At 39.1% G+C, this 15439-nt stretch overlaps 1 long non-coding RNA gene across 1 annotated transcript; it reads left to right on the forward strand.

The window, feature by feature from the left end:
* The first annotated feature begins 8382 nt into the window (after window positions 1–8382).
* LOC309711421 lies at window positions 8383–9359 on the forward strand. Its single transcript, XR_014277971.1, has 2 exons — window positions 8383–8791; window positions 8875–9359. It is a non-coding gene; the product is annotated as an uncharacterized lncRNA (long non-coding RNA).
* The last annotated feature ends 6080 nt before the right edge of the window (window positions 9360–15439 follow it).

Below are 15439 nucleotides of genomic sequence, written 5' to 3' on the forward strand. Positions count from 1 at the left end.
TTTTTTTTTTTAAAAGCAACGCAATAGTTACTTTTCAAGTAATTAATTACTTTTAGAATATTGTAACTCAGTCACTAACTCAGTTAATGTTTTGAAGAAGTAACTAGTAACTATAATTAATTACTTTTTCAAAGTAACTTTCCCAACACTGCTTGTGTGTGACGTCTTCTTTTGCGCATGCGGGCCGCTTTGAGGGCCATGAACCTTTATCCATCCATCCATCCATTCGCTTCCGCTTATCCTTTTCAGGGTCGCGGGGGGCGCTGGAGCCTATCCCAGCTGTCATAGGGCGAAAGGCTGGGTACACCCTGGACAGGTCGCCAGTCTGTCACAGGGATAACACACAGGGACAGACAACCATTCACACTCAGATTCACACCTAGTGACAATTTGGATTAATCAATTAACCTATCCCCACAAGCTGCATGTCTTTGGACGGTGGGAGGAAGCCGGAGTACCCGGAGGGAACCCACGCAAACACGGGGAGAACATGCAAACTCCACACAGAAAGACCCCGGCCTGATGGTGGAATTGAACTCAGGACCTTCTTGCTGTGCGGCAACAGTGCTAACCACCGTGCCACCGTGCTGCCCATGAACCTTTATCTTACTATATAAAGAGCATTAAGTCACTTCAATGCTGTTATAATGAGCCCAAACAAATTAAACTTAATTGAGTATATTGTTATGAGTTTAGTGCCTCCCCACTTTTGTTGTAATGCCATGATCGGGTTCATATTTCATTTTTGCCAATACTGATTTTTTTATGAACAAATAAAAGGTTCTAGATTTCTTGCACTTGTTTACCTATGAAGATGGTGACACCCCTCATAGTTATTAACTAAAATCAGCATGTCATTGCAAGCAATTTAGCATTCTTACAGTGTTTTGCTTAAAGCACTGCTGTGCCTAAGTATAATCTCACAGCTTAATTGGAAAAGAGACAGCACACAGATATTTCAAAACACGGCCAAATGAAACTAAACCAAACCTGCATGGCTTGCTAACACCAGAGGTGAGTTAGAAATCGAGACAGTTTTACTGTGTAATTTGTGGGAATTAGAGCCCAGCTTTTCAGCCCCGCTGTCTCTGTTGCGCTACGCAGAACCACAAAGTAACGATTGGGATTGAGACTATTAAAACCATAAACATGTTGCAAATGTTTTACCCGCTGAGAGATTAGGCTTCCTAACATGGTAAACCATCTGCCTTTCCAAATAGAACTTGTTGTGCAGTATCTTCCTTAAATCAGCTGCAGATTTGACAGTGAACACCCAGACAGTGTGTGAACAGAATGAAAGCACACAAGTGGGCAGCAAGAGCGACAGATGAAAAAAAAAAAAAACTGCAGAGAATCTGCATTACCTCTGGCTATCACTAGGGGGCCACATTGCGCTTCAGGATGCCCCCCACCACCCCCCAACTCCCCCCGGTTTCCCTCCCCTTCCCATAAGTCAGATAAACACACCATGAAAACAAGGCTCACCTCCCATCGACTGCTCTGTAAATGTATAGCTTTGTAAGTGGCGCTGAGAGCGTGTGATGAGAAGTGCGTGGGGTGGAATAGATTTGGATGTAAAGAGGAGTCTCAGATTTAGCTGGCCTCTTTGCAGATGGAGAGACACACGCCTCTGCTGTCTCAAAACACTCTTTTCTCCAACGTGGCATCTCTGGTAATGGGAGATTAGTGTAGAGAAAGGGAAACAGAAAGAGAGAGGAGGCGAATGACAGGAGGAGTGAGTGGAAGAGTGGAAGACAGATGGAAACAAGCAGCTGGAGGTTATGGGGGGGGGGGGGGGGGGGGGGGGGGGTTGATAGTAGAAGAAACAGGAGACTGATAGGTTCAAGGGACTCAGTTATGACCTGCTATTGTAGTCTAATTATAGCAGGTGTCATGTGGTCAAAAGTATATTTTTGCTTTTATTCTGGGGCTGTCAAAGGACGAGGCATTTAATAGTGGCACGAGGGCCAAAAATCATGATCACGGTGCACCATGACATCTCAGAAGCATGATAAAATGTTATTAATATGCTGATTTTTGCAAACAAATTAGAGAGTGAAAGGTGAGGAGGACGGGGGCACTCTGAGTATTCAGGCATTGCGGTGCACCAGAGAAGTGCACAGTTATCTGATTCCACTTAGCTTGGTGCTCCCCGTGCCAGTCAAATGCCAACAAATGCCAGCCCTTGCTCCCCTCCCTCTAACCTTCTCCTCCACTCCTCCTCTCTGCCCTTGCCCTGGTGCCGCAGGGATGCAAAATCTTTGGGACATCTTGTCTGTGACGAGATGAGTGTTGGAAGAGAAAGGTGGAAAAGGAAAATGCACGCAGAAAGGAGAATAAGATAAAATGAAGCAGGAATTAGCTGTGGTTAAAAAAAAAAAGAGGAATGGATGGAGGAGAGGAAAAGGGAAAACATTTTTTTTTCGTAGTCTTTGTGGTAATGAGACATTGCAAAAGGCAGAATGACAGACAGTGCAAGAGAGCAAAAGAGGACAGCTGCTGGGAGAGAAACAAGAATGACAAAGGCTGAGAGAAAGCGACGGAAAGACAATAGCAGACAGAAAGATCTACAGGAGCGAGACAGCTGTTGTTCAACACCCAGAATGAAAAAAAAAATGCACAAGCAGGTCGGCTGCACAGCTCCAGCAGAACTTCTGTTTATACAAATAATGCCTGGAGGGCTGTTTGAATGTCTGCGCCTATGTGTGTTTTGGTGCGTACATGCTTCTGCATACATTTTTGTTGTGTGGAAGCACACGAGCGTACTTTTTGCTTGTGTTTGCATGTGCGTTTGCATGTGTGTGCACGGCGAACATTAGAATAATTGTCAAATGCATATAGCTAAGGGTGGGTGGGTTGTGTTAGGGGGAGCAGCTGTGCATCTGGAAGCTGACCCCTGTTGTTGCAATCATGAAAGCCAGATGACTGTATTTAAGTGCTTCTTTCGAGGCCTAAGGCAAGGAAATGTGGAGCTCAGCAGATCAGCGTCAGCTTGTGTGTCTGTATTTGCACATCATGCACAAAGCGAGTGTTTGTGTGATTCGAGGGGATACTGCTGCTCTTTTCTGGATGCATCAGAGCTGTGGTTAAGCATTGCTTCCTCTTGTGCATGCCATGGGCGATGTTTTGTCCATGGAAAAGAATCCCAGCCAACTTTGCTGATGCAAGGTCAAACATGCAGGCACGAGCCCCGGGTTGCTTTGTAACAGATGTTACCCCCACACACTGCCAGCCTGCCCCCTTCTACCTTACACCCAAACTCCACGCGAATCTCCTGCTATTATGACAGCATGCATCGCTTTTGGTCTGATCAAATTCAGATGACAGACTACACCGATTTCACTCCCTGACCAGAGAGCATGCCTTCGGGTATAAAACAATCCCTCACATGCTCTCCTCTTGTCCATCAGAGTAAGTATAAACAAGTATAGACATTTTTTGTTTTAACCGTTTAACACATATTTCTTTTTGATGTCTGAACAGGAGAACGATCTTATTCTCTTTCTTGTGTTAGTTCTGCATGTGAGGGAACCTTTTTAAGTTGTGTTTTTGTGTTCCAACATGTCAGGCTAGATGAATAAAAATTCAATAAAGGAGAGCTGTGCACATACAGGTTTGTAATGAGGACAAATATATATATATTAAAAAGAAATTTCTTTCAAGACATTGTGCTGCTCATCAAAATCGGAACAAAGACCAAGGACACATTAAACAGCACTACCAATTAAGTGGTGCAACTAACAAGACTAGCAGAGGGCTGATTTAGTTTGCACGTTTTTTTACCTGCTATTTGTCTCCTGGCTGAATTCAGCTTTGAGTGCATTATGCCTTAGAGGTTTTAGTTGTCACAGATTGTTAATTTAGTTCTGCAGTCAGTCATTTTAAAGATAATACACATTGAATTTGACTTGAGTAGGTGAAATGCACTTATAGCAGGGTGACTAAATTTATATGCGCAGATATATTATGTCATTGTTTTTGTGAAGGTTTTGTATTCGCTCAGTCAATAGTGCAGTTGTCTTTCATGGTCCTTCAGCCACAGAACACGCAGGTCCAGAGCTCAAGTATTCAATTGCCACAGCAGCAAAGTGCCTATTTAATGTGCCTGTGTTAATATACCTGTGTATTTCGTTCTGCAAGACATTAACCTTGTACTCCCATGGTCATTACTGGAGCAAGATTGTTTTTTTTTTTCTTTTCTTTTTCTTCAAGAAATCTACAAATACAAACTATACACTATTTCCCAGAACCTGATTGTCAAGACAACTTTCTTGCATTTCACCTTCTTTTTTTAACCTTCCTGTCATGTTCGGGTCAAATCTGACCGGTTTACAAATGAAAAAACTCATAGATATCGTGTTTTACATCCGATTGTCTCGAGTCTTTATGACATCCTCCACTCTATGCACTTGAACATATAAAAGTGATGAGCACCTCTTTCGTTGAATTTTGACCGCCATAGCAAATGAATGGGAATCCATCCCCCCCTTTGGCCTCTGACCCACTGAACTGAATTTTGTGGTGAAAAATGTTTCTTATGTTAATTTAAGAGCTGTTAAAACTGACTGATCAATTTTGACAGGGACCACTAAAGTAAGGGGGAGATCAGTGGCACGATTGGTAGTGAAATGGATCTTCAGCCCAAAAGTCTTGGGTTCGATTCCACCTTGTCCATCTTATTTCTATGGTTCTTGCACACACACTGAACATTCTGGACATTGTTTTCACTTCATCACTTAAATCACTTTATGCAAAAGAAACATACAAATGTGGATTGCACAACACTGGACATTATATTTCTTCATTTCCATTTAATACTTGTACAGCTGCTGTTATTGTGTATATATATATATATATATATATATATATATATATATATATATATTTATATTTCTTCATACATTCTTTTATATTTCTATACTGTGTATTATGTATTTTGTTGTACAGTTATTTTATTTTCAACTTTAATTTATATATTTTATCTTATTCTTTCCCAGTTAAATTTACCCTTCATTCTAATTTGTGTTGTACAGTTATTTCATTTTTAACTTTAATTTTTATATTTTATTTTATTTTATTTTATTTTATTCCTTCCTAGTTAAATTGACCCTTTTTAATTTTCGTATTTATTTCCTATCTTATTCATAGCCTTTTCTTTTTTCTTTAGGTCACGAGCAGTTGTGTAAGCATTTCACTGCATATCGTACTGTGTATGGCTGTGTATGTGACAAATAAAATTTGATTTGAAAAATGACAATGATTTCAATGATTGTCTGGAAAATGCAGTAGCTGAGACATACAACATTTACCAGTTTTTCCTGTAACATGTTCTTACTGGTTAACATTGGCCAGTAAGAAGAGTAGTTTGCCAAAAGACAACTTTGGCAAACTACTCAGGCAAGAAATGCCAGATTTTAATTAGAGAAATTCAGCTCACTGCATGTCTGCTCCCTGTTGGATAAAAATGGCACCTTTGCCACTGAATTGAATTTACATTTCAACCTCTGCAGCTAACATTAAGTCATAAAATATAAGAAATACAAGAGTTAGAATTCTAGGCCATCCTCTCAACTTACCAAAAGCCTTCATTTCATGACTCTTAAAATCAATACTTCAAGATCAATATAGGGTGAAGTGAATGAGGGTGGAAGAGAGCTGGGCTTTGAGAGTCAAAAATGAAATGAGGTTCTGTTTCAGTCCCATAACGAAAATAACAATTGATGGATAAAATCGCCACCAAAAGCCAGAAATTCGAACCAAATTCATTACAGTCTAATCACCAGCTGCCATTTGCTGATTATGATTATGAATGAAGGCTCTCCACATGGAAAAAAAAGGAGAAAAGAATAGTTAACAGCTGCATATTTATACACATTTCTACACCCCCATGTTAAAACTTTCTTCTCAAGACAGCATTGATTTACTTTGCAAGTCATGAAGAGAGTGAAGTTCATCTGCTGTTCAACAAAATGTTAGCATAGTGAAGACATTTGATCTAAGTCACACTGAATGTACAGGGTGGGCCATTTATATGGATACACTGTAATAAAATGGGAATGGTTGGTTATATTAAAGTCCTGTTTGTGGCACATTAGTATATGTGAGGGGGTAAACTCCTCAAGATGGGTGGTGACCATGGTGGCCATTTAGAAGTCGGCCATCTTGGATACAACTTTTGTTTTATCAATAGGAAGAGGGCCATGTGACACATCAAACTTATTGATAATGTCACAAGAAAAACAATGGTGTGCTTGGTTTCAACGTAACTTTATTCTGTCATGAGTTATTTACAAGTTTCTGACCACTTATAAAATGTGTTTAGTGTGCTGCCCATTGTGTTGGATTGTCAATGCAACCCTCTTCTCCCACTCTTCACACACTGATAGCAACACCGCAGGAGAAATGCCAGCACAGGCATCCAGTATCCGTAGTTTCAGGTGCTGCACGTCTCGTATCTTCACACCATAGACAATTGCCTTCAGATGACCCCAAAGATAAAAGTCTAAGGGGGTCAGATCGGGAGACCTTGGGGGCCATTCAACTGGCCCACGATGACCAATCCACTTTCTAGGAAACTGTTCATCTAGGAATGCTCGGACCTGGCACCCATAATGTGGTGGTGCATCATCTTGCTGGAAAAACTCAGGGAACGTGCCAGCTTCAGTGCATAAAGAGGGAAACACATCATCATGTAGCAATTTCAAATATCCAGTGGCCTTGAGGTTTCCATTGATGAAGAATGGACCCACTATCGTTGTACCCCATATACCACACCAAACCATCACTTTTGTTGTTCCAACAGTCTTGGAGGAATCCATCCAATGTGGGTTAGTGTCAGACCAATAGCGGTGGTTTTGTTTGTTAACTTCACCATTCACATAAAAGTTTGCCTCATCACTGAACACAATCTTCTGCGTGAACTGAGGGTCCTGTTCCAATTTTTGTTTTGCCCATTCTGCAAATTCTGTGCGCCGATCTGGGTCATCCTCGTTGAGATGCTGCAGTAGCTGGAGTTTGTAAGGGTGCCATTTGTGAGTAGCTAATATCCACCGAAAGGATGTTCGACTAATGCCACTCTCCAGTGACATGCGGCAAGTGCTACGCTGTGGGCTCTTGCTGAATGAAGCAAGGACAGCCACTGATGTTTCTTCATTAGTGACAGTTTTATTGCATCCACATTTTGGCAAATCCAACACTGAACCAGTTTCACGAAACTTAGCAAGCAGTTTGCTAACTGTAGCATGGGAGATGGGTGGTCTCGTAGGGTGTCTTGCATTGAAATCTGCTGCAATGACCCGGTTACTGCGTTCACCAGATATCAACACAATTTCGATCCGCTCCTCACGTGTTAACCTTTTCGACATGTCAATGGCTGTGAACAAAGAGAAACTTGTAAATAACTCATGAAAGAATAAAGTTACATTGAAACCAAGCACACCATTGTTTTTCTTGTGACATTACCAATAAGTTTGATGTGTCACATGGCCCTCTTCCTATTGAAAAAACAAAAGATGTATCCAAGATGGCCGACTTCTAAATGGCCACCATGGTCACCACCCATCTTGAGGAGTTTGCCCCCTCACATATACTAATGTGCCACAAACAGGACTTTAATATCACCAACCATTCCCATGTTATTACAGTGTATCCATATAAATGGCCCACCCTGTAGTGTTGTCACCGGTGGCCGGTGTGTTTGAGGAGCGGACCCAAAAGCAGGAAACACGAGGGAGAGAACTGAAGTTAAACAAAAAGTGACCCTTTTATTCTGGCTGTAAGAAAAACATAGAAAAAAAAATGGTAATGGTGAAAACTAAATTATAACCTAAGCTGGGAAAACTAAAGCTAGAGATGGAAAACTCTACATACAAACGTTATGAATCTAAGAAGACCGAGACCTGAAATGACATGAATTTCAGGAACATGAGCTGAGCTAAACAGATGACCTGACAATGAACAGAAGGACAAAGAGGTCTTAAATACACAGAAGGGTCATGAGAGAAGTGGAAACACCTGGGAGAACACAGCTGACACAAATGAACATGACGCCACAGGGGAAGCAAAACTAAACACACAAGGACATGGAACACAAGACTCTTCAAAATAAAACAGGAAACATAATGGGACGTAGACATGAATACATGAGCTTGACAACATGGAACACACCTAACCAAAAGTTAGGTGTGTTCCAACATAGAAAGTTAGACAAGACAGACTACACAGAGAACAGACAAAGACTCAAAACTAAAGGGACCTTGATCATAAGATAGACTATACTAAACCCAATTAAAAATAACACGAGAACCTAACATATTCAAATATAACCTAAGAAATCAAAAATACAAAATAAATTCAAAATGCTGGGTCACCCAGCATTAGGGATGGGTATCGAAAACCGGTTCTTGTTGAGAACCGGTTCCCACTGTTTCAATTCCTTGGAATCGTTTGCCACTTTTAAAAACGATTCCCTTATCGATTCCAGTCGCCCCGAATGACGTCATCACGTTGAGTAGCGTCTTTTACCCAGTAGGAAACACGGCGCCTGAGCGGCACAAACGCTCAAAAGTTTGGTTACACTTTATGAGAAAGGATGACAACAGGGCAACGTGCAATACTTGCAAAGTAGAGATTTCATCAAAGGGAGGAAACACTACGAATATGCAAAAGCATTTGCTCAAAAAACACGCGATTGCTTTCAACGAATGTCGTGTTTTTGATCCGCTCCGGACTAGCGAAGCTCAACCCAGCAGCAGCGGTAGCGTTTCCACGTCCTCTCCCGTTAATACTGCAGGTAACTAATCAATTAGCATTGCATATTATGTTAGCGCGATTTACCTTATTACAAAACCTGCTATTACTGTGCGTTGCATTTAGATAACCATGATGAGAGAGACAGAGTCTGGCTGGCTCAGATGCTGGCAGTTCTCGCTGCAGTCTACCGGTAGCGTCTCCTTTCAGGCCAGGATAGACGAATGTCACCGAGCAGTGTCTAAGTTTGTGGTCAAAGGCTTGCACCCATTTGCCACAGCAGATGCCCCCGATTTCACTTTGGTAAGTGAATGTGTTTAATTGTAGGCAGGGACATTACTGGATATTCTTGTGTAATTGCTACAGAATAATTTATGTTAAACTTTGTTATTGCTACAGGAGAATATTTATTTTATTATTTTACATATACATTTTTTTCCTGGGGACCCTGTGACACCCCATTGAAGAGCCGTAGGCTGGATCTCTTAAGATCTCACTGTTGGGTTTGTAAGGCCATGTTACTCCTAAATTTCTATCTTGTTCAAAGAGAAGATATAAAACACAGTTCTAAGCTAATCGACTTTAGTGTTCTCCTTTTTAAAAAAAAAGAATCGATAAGAGAATCGATAAGGAATCGAATCGTTAAACAGAATCGAAAATGGAATCGGAATCGTTAAAATCTTATCAATACCCATCCCTACCCAGCATGCTGACAAATTTGATCATTGGTGCCAGAAACGTTTGGCACCTTCATCAAAAATCAGCCAGCCTCTGGGTGCTTACATGCAAAGTCTTTAGTGAATTTTTAGAATGACCAAAGGTGTGTAATATTACTGGCCCAAGATCTCTTCAAGACCTGACTGAATGTAAACCCCAGAGAACTGAGAAGGATGTAAAACCATAAATGGGCTCTTCCATGTGACTAATTATCTGGGCCTGTATCTGAAAGCCCTTGATGAGAAAGTACAAGAACATTCATTGAGATGACTGTTTAATTTGGTACAACTTACAGGTTAAAGAAAGAGGATAGATTTACAATTTTTCCAAATATGAAAGTGTTCAGTGTCCAGCGGATATATTATGAAACTGTGTAGCAAAGGAGCAGGTATAAAGGTCATTGATCTTGGCCTCCTGTATAGAGTTAGGGATACCCAGAAGGCAGAGAGGATTTGAAGGGATAGCACACACCCTCTGTGTTCAGAGTACCAGCTGCTGCCCTCGGGAAGGAGGCATTGTTTGGCTTGTTGAAGAACAAATAGATTTAAATTCTCATTCGTCCCTGCCGCTACTACCTTCTTGAATTCTATTATGTGATTCTGTGTTCTTTGGTGTATGTGTTTTGTAGGTTATCTTGCTGCGAGCTGCAAACAAACTGCTCCCTCGGGAATAATATCTCGATCTTGATCTCTAAATCCTGATCTCCATCATATTTCTTTTTCATTTTTTGTGTTAATAACAACTTTTAAATGATCCTGTTCTGCTCATAATGTATTGGGTTTTTTTGTTTCCTCAGATCAAATTCAAGTGGGAAGTGTTTGTCTTGCCAAGTTGCTAAGTACACAATTCTCAGAATGGCTTTAACTTGAATTTAAACATCCCTGTGCCAGTTTTTTTTAATCTCTAAGATTGCTGCAGTTTTTATGAAATATTCTCCCAATTGTGCTATATCTGATGAAGCATTCCTTGGCTCTTTCTTACAAAGTCAAGTAAATTGGTACTGTGACAGTAGTCACAGAACACTGTCTCCTCTTCCCATATAATTAGTATGAAACAGCACAGTCCTTTCCAGGAGGTTTCCTGGGAAATTATGCTAAAATTAGAGGAAAGATTAAATCAAACACACAAGTGAACCAAATGTATAACCATAGATGGTATTTTGACTGTGAAACAACTTTCCTCTGCAAAAACAAAACTCAAAACCAGGATTATAGTCCCAATTAAATATACTGTATCAGTTTTGTTCTTAAATGAAGCACTGCTATCTATCATAATGTTTGAATAAAAAAAGACAGAACAAAGGATGAAAGAAAGGGTGAGAGTTTGAAGAAAAAAAAAGAACAAATGAATCAAACTTTGATTATTTCCAGGAAGGGTTCTCCTATTTCTCCTATAAGCTAGAGCGCTGTGCTCTGTGTTCTCTTGAAAAGAAAACAGCTTTTGTAGTCACTGAACCACACTCCACCTCATAAACGAACAGGAAGAGTGAAATAGAGGCACATTTGTAAAGACTCTTGAGTCATTGTGCTTTATTAGTTCTAAGTTAGAAAAGGCAAGGAAATGTGTAAAATTGAGACCTGACTTCAAGATGAATAGAGCCCATTGAAATCTTGGCTGAGGTTGGAGTTTCTCAAGTACATATCTTGCCTTACAAATAAAGCAAGTGAAATTTCTCATCATCCCAAGACTACACGTTTTCCTGTGACATTTCTCTGGCTGAAACTAAATATGCTTCTGTTTGTCTTTTTTGTTGTTTGTCAGACAATGAATTCACATAAAGTCTGAATTCAAATGAGGAGACACTTGTGTTTTTTAATGTTTTGCCTTCATATACACCTAGCTACTGTGTTCTGTTTAATCCTACAGTACATCATTGCAAAGCAAACTGCCATGAGAATAAAAGTAATAGATTACTGCAGAGACTGTAGCGCGCTTAGTTTAAAGACCATATTAGTTATAAATAGCTTGCACTCTGCAAAATCACTGAAAACATTCAAAAATAAGTGCATGGTAGTAAATACAGTTTAATTAGTCATCATTAGCCATGATATTGTGATGTGTTAATTAAATAAACTCTGTTTAAATCTTTAACTATAAAGTTTTTTCATGGTCGTTGTAAGAATGCACAGTGAACCATGCACAGCAGCGGGATTGCCTCTAAGCGAAATGCAGCCATCATAAATGCACTTGTGCTTTCCCTGCTGTGACAAGCAGGATACAAAATTAACACCCACCAAGCACTAAATGATTTTCCATTTAGCGCCTAAATCTCAGAAAACCATCTGAGAGTTACCTGATTTACCAAAATAGCCCCGTAATAAAAGCCTATGCTGACTGTCTGCACTGTAATCAGTAGCCCTTATGTATTTCAGTCTGTGTCTGTCCTCCATTGTTTGTGATGGAGCGTAGCACAAATACACATGAAATCCTTTCATAATATTAAATAATATTAAATTCTGGCCCTTAAGTTGTTTTTTCTTTAATTAAACTTTCATTAATAATAATAATAATAATAATAATAATGATGATGATAATAATAATAATAATAATAATAATAATAATAATAATAATGAACACACCTATGTGACACAAGGATGTAATTATTTTTTGGGGTCTGGAATGAAAAACAACCAACCAAACAAACGATTCATCTAAAAGAGATGAGTGTCAACCACTATTACTTTAGGGTGTTGAGTCAAAAAATGTAATTTCAGACAATGGTGGCAAGTCAAGGCATCTGCTGTCAAAAGTGTGTTATGGCTGTTTCTGATGATAAATTATGAGGCCAGCTAATGCAGTGATGCATTCTGAAACTCAATAAAGAAGGAGACAGTTAAGCTAGCAAGCTCAGACTGAAGCATTTCCCGTCAGTTTCTTTTTCTTCAAAATGACTCTGGAAATGTTTTGGGAGATGAAAATGTGTTCAACATATTTGACTTGCAGATGTCCCTGATGTGGGATCCAGGGACATATCTGAACACCATGTCAAGAACATGCACTCGAAATGCTAGAATCAAACGGGTTTTTTGCTCATTTAGTCAAGGAAAACATCACATGGCAAAAACGAAAATACAGCATAAAATAAATGACAAAACACGATGATTTTGTTTGTCAAAAAGGTGAAGGATTTTTTTTTCTTAGTCTTCTAACAAGTTCACACCTCCATGCTAGAATGTGCAATAATTTGAAAATGTTTTATTCTTTTTTTCTTTCTTCCTTTCTTTCTTTTTTAAACCAAACCCCACACAAGTTAAGAGAAGAGCAGACAATATGATTCATAAAGGGAATGACTCACATCCCAGGTGTGTTTGCTTGTTGTGAGACGTTGGTGTGTTTGAAGCACACAGAGAAACATCTTTATATTAGAGTGAAACCTTAATCGTGTTTCCACATTTTGGAGACACGAAGGGAGCAGCCATGCCTGTCTCTTTGCTTCTCACTACAACTAACCTGAGCCTCGGTTAGTGAGGGACCCTAAAATGCACTGTAGCCTCATTATGTCACTTCTCGTCTCAGTATAATGTATTCATGCTACACAGTGTTTTCTCTTTCCGAGCGCCTATCTGATGTTCTGCACAACACCTACAGTACTCGTCTTTCTCATAGCTTCCTTGAGATGTCGCGTAAATAAAAGCATGTGTTAAACAGGGACATGTCTGAATCACATGTCCAGTTAATGCTTGTTAGTGTCACAGATGTGATTGTGCTGTCACTTTTGGTTCTTGTGTCTCTTTGTCTTTTTCCGTGGTGGAACAGCGTGACTCCGTCATGTCACTTTATGCAAAGTGACATCAGAAATAAAAACCTACCAACAGGAGCAGGAGGAATACTGGTATTGTCAACATGGTCTAAATCTCTTTCTATTGCTTAGTTCAAACCAACAACAGTTTAGTCTGTATTGGGCTTGCAGGAGACTCGAGTCTGTATTTTCATCTTTTGTGCACAGCTTTATTTGTGTTGCATGTAATTCAAAATGCTGACTCCATATGTGCTTTTCCCTTGTGCGATTCTCACTGTGAAACTGTTTTGATTTTGTTTGGCTTTGATGTTCTTAATACTAACATTTCATGTTTTTGGCATTGCTCTTTAAAACTGAACACTTTTATTCCTGTCTGCCATTGCCTATGCTCATGTGGATTTATGTTGATCACCACTGTGGGGATCGCTGATAAGTGTCCGTTGGACAGGGATAAACAGGATTTTTATTTGAAAATGCTGAATTAAAGTGATACTTGAAAACCACTAAAATATCAGTTTGGTGCAGGACAGCACGTTGTTGCAAAAACTCTTCATCATTTCATCTCATTCAAAAATCCAAACAGAGGAATCCAACGAGATTACAATTCAGCTTTGTGAATAAATTGGCTGACGCTACTAAAAGTAGCGTATGGAGAGAAATAAAGCAAGCATGAGCAAAAGCACTGAAGCACACTCCCACCATCATTGTATTGAATGCTGTGGATACTGTAAGTACTTGCAAGCATTGCTAACTAAGAGTGCTTTTTAAAATCACTGCTCAAAACTGAAACTGTCAGGACCACGTTAGCTGAGATAGGATTCCAATTCCAGTTTGCCCCCCAAATTTTATAGTCCATAATTTGAACATATATATAATGATTACTGTGAAATTTTCAGTTTGGTTCGTTCAAGATATATTTTCTGTCAACCCACTTTGTCTAGTTTTTCACACTCTGAAATCTGAACATGAATATCTCCAAAACTATTAAATAAGAACCTAAAATTTTCCTTTCTTTCTTCTTTTTAAACAAGATTGTAGTGCAGCAGAAATCCGATATGGGTGCCATGACAGATGCTTACTTTGACTAGACAAACATTATGTTTAAGTTTCTAATAAATCAACAGCAGTTGGCTGTCCCACAGGGGCCAAACATTAACACCACTGTGGATCGAATTGCACCTTTGTGGACATTTTTAGAATAACTCCCGAGATACATAACTGTCTTGTGTAGTCTTTATCCATTGTGTGATATAATTACATTCTTTTTAACCCAAATCTCACTATCTTATTATTTTACAGTGGAATATATAATTATTCTTTCTAATTTTGTACAGTTTCTTGTATTTTTCTGCTGCGTATCTGCAAAACATGAAGTGAGGTGCGCATCTAGGGGGCGTGTCCACTCACACAGCATGCCCGTCTGTGCAGGGCGGTGTGCTTGCTGTTGCTGCACATAAAGAGTGTAATCCATGAATTGGCACTCTGTGTGAAACAAGAATCAAATTAATATGTAACAACATGACCTAATTGTAAGTTTGAAACTCTCTTAGGTTAATAACTACTTTATCAAAACTAAAATGACAAAAAGTTTTGACTGGAAAATTAGTTGACTTCATGCTGGATATTAGAGGCATGTTCAAACTTTGTGCAAGACTTTTACATTAAATATTAATGGACTTTATTTTACGTGTTTAGCTGAAATAATTTATTTAAAATAAATTATTAATATTCAGAAATGCAAAAGAATGCAAATATGCAATTGTTGAATAAATTTAGTCCAGTTTCCATGTTATTGGTATGTCTAGAGTATAAATTGTAACTCTAAAAACATATTGAGAACGCTCTTAATGTATGTTAAAATAGATAAATGGAGCAAAATAAAGGAAAATAAATATATAAATAAAAAAGTTGTACACTGTTACTTTTTACATTAGTGATTATTATTGCAACAACATGTAGATTGTAGGAATCCTGGTAAAGTTGGCCCTCTTGCTCTCTTGTGTGTGTGTGCATGTGTGTGTGTACATTATAATGCTATGTTAGAATTGTCATTATATTATGAAAAAGTAATATGGCTAGAAATATGCTCTTAACAGGAAGCTGATTAGACTATTGCGCACCTATATATTTGTGTCCACCTCACTGTTATTTTCAAAGTAATACTGCATTTTTACCATATTGATTTCTGAAGAAAAGCTTGTGGCCTGACAGCAACCTGCCTGTCACCGAGTGTGG

Source organism: Aulonocara stuartgranti (genome assembly GCF_965226115.1).
Source record: "Aulonocara stuartgranti genome assembly, chromosome: 7".
In the NCBI taxonomy this organism is placed as follows: Eukaryota; Metazoa; Chordata; class Actinopteri; order Cichliformes; family Cichlidae; genus Aulonocara; species Aulonocara stuartgranti.